Raw genomic sequence first — 18,133 nt, forward strand, 5'->3', positions numbered from 1 at the left:
GATATTGTGCATTTTAGCTTAACGACATGCCTACATCAGCACATCTAAATGTGCTTCCTTTGGGTTCATATATCATGCTTTTGGGCATGGACTGGTTGTTCATTCACAAGACTAAGGTAGATTTTTATGAAAATGCCATTGAGTGCCTGAATGGTGATGAAGAAAAGAGAGTGTTGCAGGGAAAGAAAAACCTTACATCAGCGAGAATGGTTACAACTATGCAAGCTAAGTGCAGCAACAAGAAATGATGTTTATTCTTTGCAGTACATGTTTTGAGTGACAAAGGGAAGGAAGATGAGGATGATGAGGTCCTGAGGAAGTATCCTATCTTGCAGCAGTTTTAGGATAAAGATTCCATAGCTGCCTCCTCATAGAGTGGTGGGTTTCTCTATTGAGTTGATACCAAAAGCAACACTAACATCTAAGACACTGTACAAGATGAGCACTCTGGAGTTGGTGGAGTTGAACTTTCATATTAAAGAGATACTTGATAAGGGATACATAAGGCAAATGTGTCTCCTTGGGGTGCACCAGTGTTGTTTGTAAGGAAGAAAGATGATACTCTCATATTATGCATTGATTACAGGTAGCTAAATAAGGTGACTATCAAGAACATGTATCCATTGTCGTGGATTGATGATTTGTTTGAAGAGCTGAAGGGAGCAGCAATATTTTTGAAGATTGATCTGAGATCAAGATATCATCAAGTATGCATCAAAGAAGAATACATATAAAAGACTACATTTCGTACAAGGTATAGGCACTATGAGTTTATGGTGGTTTCTTTTGGTCTTACCATTGCTCCTGCCACCTTCATGTGTTTGATGACAATGTATTGCATCCTTATTTGGTTAAGTTTGTGATAGTATTTGTTGATAATATATTGGTATATTCAAAGAATGAGGAGGAGAATGTAGAGCACCTAACAGTAGTGTTGAGATTGTTGAGAGAGCATGAGTTATATGCCAAGCTCAATAAGTGCAATTTCTTTCAGTCTCAGATTCATTACTTGGGACATGTTGTTTCAAAGGAAGGGATAATAGTGGATCCAAAAGAGATTAAATATATCACGGAGTAGCCAACTCCAAGGAATGTGGATGAGGTCAGATCATTCATGGGACTATTATGTTACTAAAGGAGGTCCATCATGAACTTCTCCAAGATCAACTATCCTATCACATGTTTGCACAGGAAAGGGAAGAAGTTTGAATGGAATGATGAGTGTGCAACTAATTTTGATCAATTGAAGCAATTACTTACCAATATTCTATTTTTTAAGATTGCAGATCCTGATAAGGAGTTTGTGGTTTGTATAAATGCATGTAAGGAAGGACTAGGTGGAGTCCTTATGCAGGAAGGGTAAGTGGTTTTCCATGAATCAAGGAAATTGAATGAACATGAGTAGAACTCTGTGACTCATAATATTGAGTCGGTATCCATCATTCATGCATTGGAAATGTGGAGACATTATCTCCTTGGCACAAGGTTTACCTTGAAGAGTGATCATAGTGGACTGAGGTAATTTTTTGACCAACCCAATCTAAATGCAAGGTAAGCTAGATGGTTGGCTACTCTCAGTGAGTTTGACTTTGACATCAGGTACATTAAAGGAAATGAGAACCAGGTTGTGGATGCTCTCAGTAGGAGAGTGCAAGTGAATCATATTTCAGTTGTGAGCTCTTATGGGACAAATCCATAGGAGAAAATATTGCATGCAAGGAATCATGATGAGAAGTACCATCAACTGAAGCAGATATTATAGTAATAGAGAGAGGGTGATATGGATGAGAAGTATCACCTCACAACAGATGGCTTGGTCAAATTCAAGAGTAGGATTTATGTGCCAGATAACAACAAGTTGAAGAAGCTTATTTTGAGAGAATTTCACATCAAATCATATTCAGGCCACCCAGGATACCAGAAGATTTTGACAGCTATCAAGAAGTTCTACTATTGGAAAAATTTGAAGAAAGAGGTAGCTGAGTTTGTTGCAAGGGGCGTGGATTGCAAGCAGGTGAAAGATTAATGTAAGCATCTTGTTGGTCTATTGCAGCCTATTCTGATTCCAACGTGGAAATGAGAGGTCATTTCCATGGAGTTCATTATGGGATTGACTAACACATCGAGGCAACATGATTTCATCATGGTTGTGGTTGATAGGTTGAGCAAGGTAGCTCACTTCATTGCAGTGAAATATACTAATTTAGTTGTTCAGATCTTCATAAGGGAGATAATGAGGTTGCATGGGGTTCCCAAGAATATTATATTAGATAGAGATGCCAAGTTTACTTCCAGGTTTTGGAAGGATTTGTTTGCAGGATTGGGGATAAAGTTAGCTTTCAGTACAACTTATCATCCACAAACAAATGGACAGACAAAGAGCGTTAATATGATCCTTGAGGATATGTTAAGGATGTATGTCATGCATCAACAGAGGAAGGGGATGAGTATCTTCCACATGTATATTTTTCTTACAACAATGGGTATCGAGAATAATTAAATGTTATGAAACCAAGTCAAGAAAAGATAGATCAACGCCTTAGAATTCAACCTCTTCGAGGGGGCAACCTCCTTTACATTACATAAATGAACAATTCTTGGATGATACAAATGAAAATACCTCCTTTCTATATATAGGAGTCTAAGTGGTCCCAATACAATCAAAGCCTACATAACAATAATATTGTAGGGCACAACAATAACAATAGTGGGCTTCTATGTGGCACAATAGTAACAATATGGGCACTACATGGGTACATCAATATAATAAGTGGGTTGTACTAATAACAATAAGGGGTTACACTAGTAGTATAGGGGCCTAACATGCCCCTCTCCTTCAAAAAGCATTGTCCTCAACGCTTGAGTAGTTCTTGATGCTTCTGTATAAGATTCTTGTCCTCCCATGTGGAATCTTCAGCGGGTAAGTTCTTCCACTTGATGAGATACTCTGAAATTGATCGATTTCGTAGCTGTCAGGTTCTTGTTTCTGTGACTGCTCCTGGTTCCAATATGATTTTTCTTTCCTCTTCAATTTCTGGCAATATTGTTTGAATTGGGATCTTTTGCAACTTTTGAATAAGTGGCCATACTTCTTCGTCCTTCTTCCATTCATCCCTTGCTTCGTTTATCCAATCTGGTTGGGTAATATAAATAGCACAAAACAATGCTTCCACATCCTCATCCTTGAAGAGTCTTCCCATTCGGTAAGGTCGCCATTTTTTAAGTGCATGTAGTATTGCCAACATTTCCTTCTCATAAATAGCTTGCTTGAGATGTAGCAGTAAAAATACCCAATCAAAACATTTTTCACTACGATGTTGATCTACCTGTTGTTTCGTTTGATTTTGCATTGAAGTGGCGTTATCCTTTAAAAGTTGGAGAACTTGTTGTTGATGCTCGATGTGATCCTTCACTGCTTGAACCTTTTTCTTCTTGATATGTCCTTCTATCTCTAGAGTTTGAGGAGTGGTAATTTCTTCCAATCCTTTACAATATGTGGTCGGATTCATTTCTTGATGCTCGATGTGATCTTTCACTACTTGAACATTTTCCTTCTTTATATGTCCTTCTATCTTGATAGTTTGAGGAGTGGTAATTTCGAACAATGAATTACAAGATATGGTTGGATTCATTTCTTCTTTCTCGATGTGATCTTTCACTTCTTGCACCTTTTTCTTCTTGATATGTCCTTCTATATTGAGAGTTTGAGGAGTGGTAATTCTTGCCAATGCTTTACAAGATATTGTCTGATTCATTTCTTCTTTCTCTGGGGTGGGGTCTTGGCGTATATCTTCTTCTTTTGTTGTTTCTTGATCCTTTTCTTCCTCCTCTTCATATTCTATGTAAAATAATTTCTTCTCAGCACACTTATGACCTTTAGTGCATTTTCTATCACAATTGTAACAAAGCCCTTTTTCTCTTTTTTCTTCCAATTGTTGTGGTGTAACCCTTGTAGGTTGTGGAAGGCTAGGAGAAACAACACTTCCATCTTTATAGTTGTGAGGGGTACACTTCCTGGTTTCCATACTTTTGCTTTCCACTATGTCACAAAGCCCTTTTACTCTTTCCAATTGTTGTGGTGTTGCTCTAAAGAAGGTGTTGCTCTTTGTATCCTCATAATGTGCTATCATTTCCTCCGTGAAAATTGACCACGTAACAAGTTGTTTACGAGAACAAAGCCCTTTGTACCATAAAAATTGATCTGGTTCTAAATATGAAGATGCAATACATACCTTTTGTAACAGTTGTACACCATGTAGATCAAAATATTGCTCCATCTGAAGTATCCAATTTACCGGATCCTTGCCATCAAACTTCCTCATCTTGCTTTTTCTTGATTTTAGGAGCTCGACCTTGAAACGACTGTAACTCTATACTTTTGGATCTTTAAGTTCTGAAATTGTGACCTGTAGTAGCCCTCTGTGTCCTCTTTCCAATGCCACCAGTCTGATCCAAATTGGATTCTCCAAGAAAAAGTTATGTGAAATCTCCCACAGTGACTTGCTTTTAGACTAGTTCAGTAGAGCGAACTTGTACGACATGCCACGAGTCACTGCTTCAACCTTTGACTCTAAAAAATACATAAACGAAAACTAAAGTCCGTCCTATTTCTGTACCTTCTGACGAAATTTCAATCCGATGCTCAGAAAGAAAGTTATGACGATTTTCCCCAGGTCACCTGTTTTGAGTGTAATTCAGGAGTCTGCAAAAAGACCAACTTCCTCAGATCATATCTCCGAAAATATCGCGTGAAAAGCTCTGAAATTAGGACCCAAGGTTCAGCGTGATTTCTTCTCAAATGGGTTTTCTTTGCGACTTCTGAAACGTCACAGAAAAAAAGTTATAGCGAAAATGCCACGATGACCTGTTTGGAGCAGCGAAACCCTAGAATCCAAAGCTCTGATACCAAATGTTATGAAACCAAGTCAAGAAAAGATAGAAAAGATAGATCAACGCCTTAGAATTCAGCCTCTTCGAGGGGGAAACCTCCTTTACATTACATAAATGAACAATTCTTGGATGATACAAATGAAAATACCTCCTTTCTATATATAGGAGTCTAAGTGGTCCCAATACAATCAAAGCCTACATAACAATAATATTGTAGGGCACAACAATAACAATAGTGGGCTTCTATGTGGCACAATAGTAACAATATGGGCACTACATGGGTACATCAATATAATAAGTGGGTTCTACTAATAACAATAAGGGGTTACACTAGTAGTATAGGGGCCTAACATTAAAGATGAGTCCATTTGAGGCTTTCTATAGGCAGAATTGTAATACTCCTATCAACTATATTGATCCATTGAATAGGGTGTTGATTGGACTGGATCATCATAGAGCATTCAAGGATTTTCAATTTTTGGAGCATGTGTACTTGCACATCAATCCCAATAGGATCTCCTTGAGGTACAGGTCATGTGCCAAGTTAGCACCTCGGTATTGAGAGCCTTTTGAGATCCTTGAGAGGATTGAACCAGTGGTATATAGACTTGCATTGCCTCCATCAGTGAAAGTCCATGATGTTTTCCATGTTTCATTGCTTAAGAGATATGTACAATATGTTGATCATGTGTTTGACTGGTTTGTATTACACGTGGAACCAGAGGGAGAGTTCCAGCCAAAGCCATAATGCATATTGCAACAGAAACAACTCATGTTGTGGAACCAAGAAATAGAGCAAGTTAAAGTGAAGTGGAATCACTCTAGGCCCGATAAAGCTACATGGGAGATGGTTGATCAAATGTGGGCATTAGATCCTTATTTATTTCTTAGTTAAGGAAAATGACTTTTTGATATGTGTGCATGTGTGTCATTGTAAATACCACATTGAGTTATGTTATAAAGCTCCAATAAGTTGTATGTTTGTCATGTTTTCAACATTTGTCATTGTAAATATTACATCGAGCTATGTTTATAAAGCTCCATAAGCAGTATGTTTTGTTGGTCATAAGTGTCATAGAACACCGATGATGGTGTTCCCCCACGAGATATGGGTTTGTAACAACCACGGGTTGATTTTCCATGTACATAAATTAAATCAAGGTCATGGGACACATATTCCAAGTTGAATGGAGGGGAAAAACATTATAGTGGGCAACACTTGTGGTTTATTATTGGCTATGGAAATTGGCATTAGCTAGAGGAAAAAGACAATAAATGGCAATAAATTAAAGAAATAAAGGAAAATAGGAGAAAAGGAAGATGAAGAGACAAGAATATGCATGCAAGGGAAAATGAAGGAAAATGAAGGAAACAAAAAAGGAAAAGGAAACAAAAGGAGAGAGAGAACATTTTATGCCTCTCTTAGTCACTCTTAGTTACTCTTGATCACTTCTTGGTTACTCTTGGAACATTCTAACATTCACTTGGACATTGAGGCATTATCACTTAGATTTGGAGAGATAGAGAACTTGGACAGAAGCAAGCAAAGGAAATCAGGGCAATGAAGAAGAAGGTTGGAAAAACAACTACAACAGGAGAACATTGCAGGTAGCAAGTTGCATGTGTGATTTTCTTGCTGAGATTTGAATGCATGATACATGCATTTGGTTATTTGGAACTTTTTTGTCATTGGCATGGGATTTTCCTGGATTGACAATGGTTTCAACCTTGCCTTACCATTTCCTAGATAACCATGATGTAGTGGGTTCTCTGTTTTGGTTAAGCTTGGATGACCGATAGATTTCAAATCCTAGTGAGGTGGTCTCAAGGAAATTCCCTGGGGTTGAGGGTGGAGATGGGCATTCCCCTATAACTCTTAATGGATGGGTGGAGGCACGAAAATTCCTTTGGGTATGGTGAAGAAGTCAGAGACATCCAAGCTTGTTTGGTTGGTGATTTATGACCAATTTAGGTGAAATCACTGTGGTTGAGGGTTGAGGTGGTTAGGCCTCTAGAAGCCCTAGTTGGTCTTGTTTTGGTTTATCTCATGTGATCCCACATTCATGCTTGGAGTATGGCACGAAGGTGATTAGCTGAAAGAGAGATTTGGTTCAACCCAATATATGGTTGAGTGATACGTAGAAGTCTCTGACTTGGTTGGCTTTACATATAGGTTACTATATGTTATTTCTGATTGACATCAATGAGTACATGTGTTGGTTATTGTGTTGATTTTATGATTGGTTTGTCACAGTTTCATTCTGGTTGATTGTTGGTTATATGCATGGTTAAATGATGTGCTCTTGCTATGGATCTTGTTCATAATTCGATAAGTTATTGAATAATTATATGAATGCATAAGCTAACAAGTGTTATTTCAACTAGCTTGAGGGTCTAGCTCCCAGGCTATCAATGTGTATATGCATACACATACATAATAATGATAATGTATATGTTTCCTAAGGGACTCGATCTCTGCAGAAATACTTTAATTTTGACCTTATGGACAGATCTGGTAACACCTCAATGTAATCAAATAGATGGGAAGAATCAAACCAACTAAGGTGATATCTCGTATCACCAAAGTTGTGTTTCCAAACAGGGTGAGACTAAATCCTACCGAAGCTATCCTCAGGATCTTGCCTGAAACCCTCACTCACAGAAAACTCACTCGACCTTCCAAATTAAATGCCATGAAGAAAATCCAAATCCAAGCCTTCCCTTCCTCCTTCTTTCTTACTTTATAGCTTTTGATTGGGCCTTTTCCAAGTTTCTAGAATTGACCATAATACCATTGACGAATACCACCAATAAATACCATTAAAAAATACCTTGGGAAAACATCACATCTTACCTAATTATTTATTAAAATCCCCTCTCTTGCCCGTTTTGTTATAAATCATACATCATGTTCTTCCAAAACTCTCCCTGTGCCTAGCCTAAGGGAACAGAGGGTTATCAAGTGTGACATCTTGTAGCAATAAGTTGGTTGGGGATATTACAATATCTCAGATGACCCGAAAACATAAAGAACCAAAACAGAGGTAAAGAGGGATAGAATAAAGGAGCATGCAAATCATGTTTACCTTAGTCCCATTGCCTCCACGCTTCCACAATAATGTTTAGAGTGACCCCATCACCACAACTAGTGAGAAACCAAGCCAAATTAAGCCTAAACAAGCATGCATGGTGCATCAAGTTGAAACACTTGTAGAGGATAACCTACTTGAAGACCAAACCAAGTGGAATGACCTATACCTTGGGCTTCCTCGTTCTTAAAATCTCCCTTCCCATCAATTCAACATTCACTGCGAAATTATTTCCGGCGTTCAAACCATCCAATTCATAATAATTTTGACTTAATCTCCTCTATATCGACATGCCCCGTCCAACTCTCCAATAATCCTGAGCATTCAACTCACGCAGGGGAGGATTATGGTTTTCAGTGGACTTGCATGTCACCTGGACATGGCTATAAAGTAATGTGTGTTATGAAACCAGCTCAAGAAAAGATAGAAAAGATAGATCAACGCCTTAGAATTCAGCCTCTTCGAGGGGGCAACCTCCTTTACATTACATAAATGAACAATTCTTAGATGATACAAATGAAAAGACCTCCTTTCTATATATAGGAGTCTAAGGGGTTATAACATAATCAGAGCCGACATAACAATAATAATGTAAGGGCACAATAATAACAATAGTGGGCTTCATTGGGCACAATAGTAACAATATGGGCACTACATGGGTACATCAATATAATAAGTGGGTTATACTAATAACAATAAGGGGTTACACTAGTAGTACAGGGGCCTAACATGCCCCTCTCCTTCAAAAAGCGTTGTCCTCAACGCTTGAGTAGTTCTTGATGCTTCTGTATAAAATTCTTGTCCTCCCATGTGGAATATTCAGCAGGTAAGTTCTTCCACTTGATGAGATACTCTGAAATTGATCGATTTCGTAGCTGTCGGGTTCTTGTTTCTGTGACTGCTCCAGGTTCTAATATGATTTTTCCTTCCTCTTCAATTTCTGGCAATATTGCTTGAATTGGGATCTTTTGCAACTTTTGAATAAGTGGCCATACTTCTTCGTCCTTCTTCCATTCATCCCTTGCTTCGTTTATCCAATCTGGTTGGATAATATAAATAGCACAAAACAATGCTTCCACATCCTCATCCTTGAAGAGTCTTCCCATTCGGTAAGGTCGCCATTTTTTAAGTGCATGTAGTATTGCCAACATTTCCTTCTCATAAATAGCTTGCTTGAGATGTAGCAGTAAAAATACCCAATCACCTACATCAAAACATTTTTCACTACGATGTTGATCTACCTGTTGTTTCGTTTGATTTTGCATCGAAGTGGCATTATCCTTTAAAAGTTGGAGAACTTGCTGTTGATGCTCGATGTGATCTTTCTTTGCTTGAACCTTTTTCTTCTTGATATGTATTTCTATCTTTTGAGGAGTGGTAATTTCTTCCAGTCCTTTACAAGATATGGTCGGATTCATTTCTTGATACTCGATGTGATCTTTCATTTCTTGAACATTTTTCTTCTTGATGTGTCCTTCTATCTTGATAGTTTGAGGAGTGGTAATTTCGTCCATTGAATTACAAGATATGTTTAGATTCATTTCTTCTTTCTCGATGTGATATTTCACTTCTTGCACCTTTTTCTTCTTGACATGTCCTTCTATCTTGAGAGTTTGAGGAGTGGTAATTCTTGCCAATGCTTTACAAGATATGGTCTGATTCATTTCTTCTTTCTCTGGGGTGGTGTCTTGGCGTATATCATCTTCTTTTGATGTTTTTTGATCCTTTTCTTCCTCCTCTTCATATTCTATGTAAAATAATTTCTTCTCAGCACACCTATGACCTTTAGTGCATTTTCTATCACAATTGTAACAAAGCCCTTTTTCTCTTTTTTCTTCCAATTGTTGTGGTGTAACCCTTGTAGGTTGTGGAAGGCTAGGAGAAACAACACTTCCATATTTATAGTTGTGAGGGGTATGCTTCCTGGTTTCCATAATTTTGCTTTCCATTATGTCACAAATCCCTTTTACTCTTTCCAATTGTTGTGGTGTTGCTCTAAAGAAGGTGTTGCTCTTTGTATCCTCATAATGTGCTATCATTTCCTCCGTGAAAATTGACCACGTAACAAGTTTTTTACGAGAACAAAGCCCTTCATACCATAATAATTGATCTAGTTCTAAATATGAAGATGCAATACATACCTTTTGTAATAGTTGTACACCATGTAGATCAAAATATTGCTCCATCTGAAGTATCCAATTTAGCGGATCCTTGCCATCAAACTTCCTCATCTTGCTTTTTCTTGATTTTAGGACCTCGATCTTTAAACGATTGTAACTCTATACTTTCATATATTTAAGTTCTAAAATTGCTACCTGTAGTAGCCCTCTATGTCCTCTTTCCAATGCCACTAGTCTGATCCAAATTGGATTCTCCAAAAAAGAGTTATGCACAATCTCCCAAGATGACCTGATTATAGACCTTTCCAGAAGAGGGGACTTGTACGACGTGCCACGAGTCACTGTTTCAACCTTTGGATCTGAAAAATTCATACAAGAAACTACAGTCCATCCTCTTTCTGTATCTTCTTACGAAATTTCAATCCGATACTCAGAGAGAAAGTTATGACGATTTTCCCCAGGTCACCTGTTTTGAATGTAATTCATGACTCTGCAAAAAGACCAACTTCCTCAGATCATATCTCCGCAAATATCGCGAGAAAAGCTCTGAAATTCGGACCCAAGGTTCGGCGTGATTTCTTCTCAAATGGGTTTTTTTTTGCGACTTCTGAAACATCACAGAAAAAAAGTTATAGCGAAAATGCCACGATGACCTGTTTGGAGCAGCGAAACCCTAGAATCCAAAGCTCTGATACCAAATGTTATGAAACCAGCTCAAGAAAAGATAGAAAAGATAGATCAACGCCTTAGAATTCAGCCTCTTCGAGGGGGCAACCTCCTTTACATTACATAAATGAACAATTCTTAGATGATACAAATGAAAAGACCTCCTTTCTATATATAGGAGTCTAAGGGGTTATAACATAATCAGAGCCGACATAACAATAATAATGTAAGGGCACAATAATAACAATAGTGGGCTTCATTGGGCACAATAGTAACAATATGGGCACTACATGGGTACTTCAATATAATAAGTGGGTTATACTAATAACAATAAGGGGTTACACTAGTAGTATAGGGGCCTAACAATGTGCCACTTGATTCCATTTTAGATTTCATTGGACTCAGATTATTGAGCCCCTTGCATATAATGAAAAATATAGAGGAGTGATTGATGAACTAGGGTTAAGCATAGAACTATATTCGCTTTAAGGTTTCCTTTTGCTAGATAGACCTCCTCATTTGCAAGGAGGTATGCCTTCTTGTTGTTGTGCCAATGGACATGAATAAATGATTTGGAGTGAAAGCTTCCTAGCATATGCTATATCCTTTTTACAATAGCTCGGAGTTTGATTTCAGACGAAGGAGAGCCATTGATGAGGTGGCGCAAAAGAATGGTAGAGTCATTGATGATAATGAGAACTTGATGTTTCTCCTTGCAGGTAGAGAGAGACCTTGTAGAAGAGTGTAGGATTTTACTTGGTTGTTTGTGACGATTCCTAGACCCCATGAGAAGGGGAATTCCCATTGATCTTTGGGGTGATAGATCAACCCCCTACTCTTGCCACCCCTTTCTTTCATAAATTATAAATAAAAAATTGTTTTTATTTATTTAGTGGATTACTTCTTTCATAAATGATATATAAATCATTTTTATGATAGAATGGGTCAAATTGTTTCTTGGATATTCCCAATGAGTTAAGAGAGCATAAACATTTAAAAAAAAATCAAATTTATAAATATGAAAATAAATTAGTAGGAAAAACGATTCACTATTGCGATTAGTTGAAGAAAATTTCTAGGAATTCAAAGATTAGTTAAAAAGAACCTTTACAAATTTAAATTGAGGCTAATAAAATTGAACATTCTAGTTTATCATTAACAAACTCAAATGATAGAGCTTCAACTCCCAAACCATAGTTCAATTGATCTAAATAGTAAATCATATGGAGAACATAGAGTAGGCCTCTAGAAGAACACAATGGTAGACTTGTGGTGTTAATATATATTTGTGGTACCCTTGCCTATGTGCACTTAGATACATGTACTTATTAGAAAATTTTTGGTTGGTATTTCCTCAAGGTTTACTTATCCATGTTATTGGTTGCATGCTACTACGACCCATCTCTCTCTATTTCCATTTAGGTTTTTGGTTCTCATTACCATCGTAGATTTATATATTATCAAGAATTCAGAGAGGCTTATGGTAGTTTTTTGGCCACTTTCTAAATCATATTTTATTCTTGTATTTCCTTGTTTGGGAGGGGTTCTTTCTATGGACTTGTGGTTCTTCTCTTTCTTGATTTTTTTTATTTCTCCACTATTCAAACCTCTCACCTCTTTGGTTTGCTATATACCCCCATTTCCTTAGTGTCGTGCCTCTTTTCCCATAGCCTCTCCTTGGTCCAACTTCCTCCTCGTGTTAGCATCCAAAGTTGTGATAACATGCTCACTGTCATAGGGGCACCAATAGTTGTGACAGTTCAGGTAGTTCTCGAGCCTACTTGCAGGCTCAAGCTTCGGGCCGATTTTATCATGCTAAAACTGCATCAAACATTCAAGAGGAAACTAAGAATGTAAAAGAAAATGTGGTAATGGATCATGCTCAACATATTTATATTGGAGTTTTGGCATCCCTAACCAAGTGGGTGCTAGACACACAACACACCCAGGGGTGCCAAAACCAATCCTTACACACCAGTATCCTATACTAGCACACAAAATCATTGCTTGGTAAGGTTCTCCTTGAGAGAAACAAAGCCAAGCAGGAGATTTTGTTATAGTTGGATGAGATACATATAGAACATAAAGATACGGATGAATGTTTGGCCTACCTAGCAGTAACTCTGGCTTGTGATAGGTGACCTGTGGACAACCTTGCAGACCCAACTCCGATAGAGGTTTCTACCTCACCTTGATATGGTTTCACTGGCTTACAATCTTGTTATGCATCCTCAAGATGCTATCTACTTTTTTATTCATTAAGATAATAATTATGCATGTCTTGTTATTAGCTAGTTTGTTATCATACCAATTAGGATAGTTTCTAGTCTATTTTGGCAGTCAGGTTGACTTTTCATGATGGACAACTAGCATAGATGACATGAACTTTATCTTTGTATGTTGTTGTTATACTCATTTTGGACTTAGGACTTCCTATTTTGTTGTTGGTTTGGGAAATGGACTTAGGATGTCCTATTTTGTTGTTGGTTTGGTTTCCCCAATGGCAGGCCACAACAATAGGAATCCTAACGAAAATGTATCTTTGATTATGTGATTAATAAGAAATAGAATAATTTAATTAAAAAAATTATAGGTAAAAAAATGAATCAAATAATTGTCACTTTTCTTCATTTCAAAGTTACAATGGTTTACTTAAAATGTAACAACATGACTTGCATGACTTGGACTCTTATTAAGATAAGGACATCTCCTTTCATGACTTGTACTTTGATAAGGACAATAACAACTTTTTGGTAATGTGTTTCTTTATAGTGATAAAATGTCATGATTCATTGAACTTGATTATGCTTAAATGGTTATTGGCACAAATATCTTCTTTTGACTTTGACAGAAGAGAATGAGATATTAATTTAGTGTAAATATCATATTATATAAGTTATTTGAGTTAATGGTACACAAATATAGAAAGTTAAGCTGAAATGAAATAATTACAAAATTAATAGAGTGTTGGCACAAAACCATGAGCTAAATGCCATTAAATCCACTTGGCCCAACCAACCCCTTTGATCAGCATGACTTAGTTAAAATCAATTTGTTAGATCCATCAAAATTCTCATAATAAAATACCTAGAAACTAAACAACAAAATAAATATTAAAAATAAATAAAAAAAACAAAATAAATAATAAATAAAAAATTGCACTTAAAAACACCCCCAACACATTACCTAACAATAAACATTTCCATCCTTATTTTTTATTTCAAAAAAGTTCACATCAAACAACTCCTTACTAATAATTAGTACCCAATTCACCTTACTAATATTGGCTCTGATGTTTAAAACAAAAACTTACTTTATAGGACAATAATGTTTTCATAGTAAATGATTTATTATTTTTTATTGAGAGCGAATCAAATTTTTAACTATAAAATTTATCATAAAATTGTTTTACAACTTTTTTTATACTTAAATCTTATATATATTATTATTAATAAATATAAATTTATTTAAATATAAATAAATAATTATTTTTTTTTTAGTTTTTTATTAAATTGGATGATTCTGTGATTTATGATATATTAATTAAGATTTTTTGGAAAATTACATGAACAATTATTGGTGAACCCGTTTCAAACTTCAATCTAGAAAAATCATCAAAATCAAATTAAAGAACAAAATAAAAAAAAAAATTACTAAAATATATCTCAGAAATACAATGAATATCTATTAAATTACTAAAATATATCTCAAAAATATAAATAATCCTTATCATTAAACAGAACCCCTCATTCCCTTGATTATAAAACCCTCCAACTCTATTAAAAAAAACTCCTCCATACTTAAAATAATTATTTCAAACTTGGTAAAGTGTTCCCATGAAATAAAAATAATAGTTCTTTCAAACATGGTAAAGTGTTCCCATGAGATTATTTCTTCAAACATGTTTAGTTACCTTTATAAAATTATTTTTCAAAGGCACAATAAACACGGCACATTTACTTTCTAACGAAAACATAATTTTAATGTATACTTTGCTTTATTTTTAATAAAATAAACATATATAAATATAAATCGACCAACTTATAATATTCATCTTTTGAATTATTACTAAACATGGGTCGACTTTGCTAAATTCTTCGGGTTCATATATTTTGGATAGTCTCAAATTACTCCCATGACTTCTTTTGTGGGAAGGCTTATATTCCAGGATTTTTTTTTTTTTGGTAGGATGGTGATTTCAATTTTAAGTTTTATATTAGTTTAAGAATTTTATCAAAAATATAATATATATATATATATTATTAAATGATTAAATTATTATAATAAATAAATAAATAAAAATTTATTTTAATTATTATTTTTTAAATAAATTTAAATATTAAATAAATTTATTTATTTTTATAATTTACATGATTTTGGACTTTCACAAAAGAAAATGACATTTTTCATCTTACTTGGAATTTCACAAAGATAATGACATTTCATGGCATGACTTGGAACTTCACAAAGTTAATGATAGCTACTTACTTTCATTTTACAAAGTTAATGACAGCTATCTACTTTTTCACTAATTGATGAAGCAACTATTAACTTATCACATTTTTAATTATTGAAAAAGTCAAACCTACCTAACAACCCATTGAATCTAAATCTCTACCCAACATCCAATGAAATGTTGACAACTCAACAAAATCAAATAGTGAAGTGCTCTCATGTTTATGGAGTTCAACTAATTTCAAATAGAAAAGTATTTCATTTTAGAATGCGAGGCCTTCAAAGAGAACAGGGAAGTTATGCAGATATTCTGATAGGGAGCTTTTGGGATAATCTATTTAGTGAGGGGTTTGTCGAAAAGCTGAAAAAGTTTATTGTGAGAGTTTGTTGAAAAATTAGAAGCATTTATTGTGAAACTTCTCAAAAAAAAATTAAACAATATATCTCATAATCTATCTTTAACTAAATAAACTTTAAAATATTTCTTTGTTTCTTTCTTTCCATCCTTCACATTGATAATCCTCTAACTTCAATAGTTTTTAGCTAAAATCATTCCAATACCTCACCTACAATTTTCTCAACAAAAAGATTTATTTGACTAATACAATCGTTTATTTATTAATATATATTTTATTAAAAAATTATTTTTAACGTGGCAGAGTGAGCCACGTCGGAGACCAAGAATGTACCGTTAACGAACAGCTAAATCAACGGGCAGGTCTTTCTATGCTGATTGCCATGTGGAAATTTTGTTTTGGCCATCAATTCCACGATTTCCTTCCCCGTTCCGTTACATTAAACGGGCATCCAAATCCCCGTCCAAAAATCTTCCAACGAATATACACACCCCGTATCCCGCTAAACAAATATTAAAACAAATAAATAAATAGGCATTATGAACGCCGTAGTCTAACTACTGTAGAAGAGACAACACCTTAATAAAATAAATTAAATCGATGGACATCGAGACATCATGTTTTTTAGATTGTCAACGAAACTATTTGGCCGGATTTGTGAGTCAGCGCTATTTTGCATCATTTGCCTACTGTTTTTAGATAATATAACACCACTCCACTTTTAAATCACATCTCATGAAATATTCTAGTTATTTTTTTAAGTGGAATACTTCTTTCATAAATTATATATAAAATAATTGTTTTTTCATAAATTATATATAAAATAATTATTTTTAAAGTTATTTTTAAGGAATATTTTTTTTAAAAATAAGTATATTTAAAATAATTATTTTTAAAGTTATATAAAAATTTGGGTGGAGACAGGAAAATTCCTTTAGGTATGGTAAAGAATTTGAAGACATCCAACCTTGTTTGGTTTTGGCGATTTCTGGACCAATTTAGGTGAAATCACTGTGGTTGAGGGTTGAGGTGGTTTAGCCTATGGAAGCCTTGGTTCGTTCTGTTTTGTTTTATCCCATGGGATCCCACATTCATGCTTGGAATATGGCACAAGGGTGATTGGCTAAAAGAAAATTTTGGTTCAGCCCAATCTATAGTTGGGTGGTACTTGAAAGTCCCTGACTTGATTGGCTTTATGCATAAGTTACTATGTGTTATTTCTTATTGAGATCAATGAACATATGTATTGGTTATTGTGTTGATTTTATGATTGGTTTGTGATGGTTTCATTATGGTTGAATGTTGGTTATAGGCATGGTTAAATGATGTGTTATTGTTATGGATCTTGTTCATGGTTCATTAAGTTATTGAATGGTTATATGAATGCATAAGCTAACTAGTGTTGTTGCAACTAACTTGAGAGGGCAGTGTGCCTTCTTGATGATTCTCTGATGAAACTAAGGATTCAATAATGTCTAGATATGCATTCATGACTTGTAGTTACCATGTTTACCATATGCTTGTCTAAATGTTTATCATGTGATATTAATGTTTGGGTAAGACCTGAGCCTAAGTATAGGCTATGCATACTTGTGATTATCTTAGACTTGATTCTAGAGAGTTCTAGGCAGTGCCTTGTAGGCTAGCCCTGAAAATGTGGCATTGATTTTGTAGTCGTAGTCTCTTAACTGAAAAATATTAGTTGTAGCCACATGGAGGAAGGCTTATGCATGTAGATGGGGCCTTCTTTCCGCATGCACAACTTGGCATGTGTGTGGCTGGCTTGTTAAGTCAAGGCAAAAGATAGTTCTAGCTTAGCGTAAGATCATCAATGGATGTTGTCTGACATTCGGGTGGTCTAGTATCCCTAGGAAGTTGTAGTAAGTTTAAGAATGGTAAACCCCACTTCCATAACTGGAACTTGGTTGTTGGGTCATGCATAGTAACTCGCATCTCATGTTTACCCTCGAGAGCTTGTAAAATCGGTTAAATGTGGGTGTGGGGTGTTACAAAGTGGTATCAGAGTGAGGTTGCAACGTTGGACCTCAGGGTAAATGAAGATTGTTATGCATGCTTGTCAGTTGTTTATATTTTTATGGTTATGGTTATGATATCCATGTATGAGTTGGTATGATTGTGATGTTGTGTCGTGCTAATCTGGATTGGCCTATGCAAATGAAATAACCTCCCCTTAGATACATTGAGGTATGATTTTGATTATGTTTTTATTTAGCTAACAATGGCATATTACAGGAAATAGAAGGCCAAGAGATGAAGAGAAAAATAATTGAGTATAGTTCATATGACTCTCCGTACAGGGCGGAAGAGACATTGGTAGGATGGGAGAGATCAGTTGAATAGCAGGGAGAGGGATATTCTCTTGGCTTGGTAGATACATTAAGAATTTTGAAGGAAGAAATCATGAGTTGCAAGACAGCCAGTGAGTAGTTGATTGAGGCATGGGAAACGCTTACCAGAGCTCAAGAAAAGCAATTCAAGGTTAACGTAGTCATCCTCCAAAGCCTTTCATATTTGAAAAAGTAGAGACAACTCGGGA

The sequence above is a fragment of the Pinus tabuliformis genome, chromosome 5_2 (assembly GCF_031772625.1).
Source record: "Pinus tabuliformis cultivar Carrire ecotype Pingquan chromosome 5_2, CPIR1, whole genome shotgun sequence".
NCBI classification, from domain to species: Eukaryota; Viridiplantae; Streptophyta; class Pinopsida; order Pinales; family Pinaceae; genus Pinus; species Pinus tabuliformis.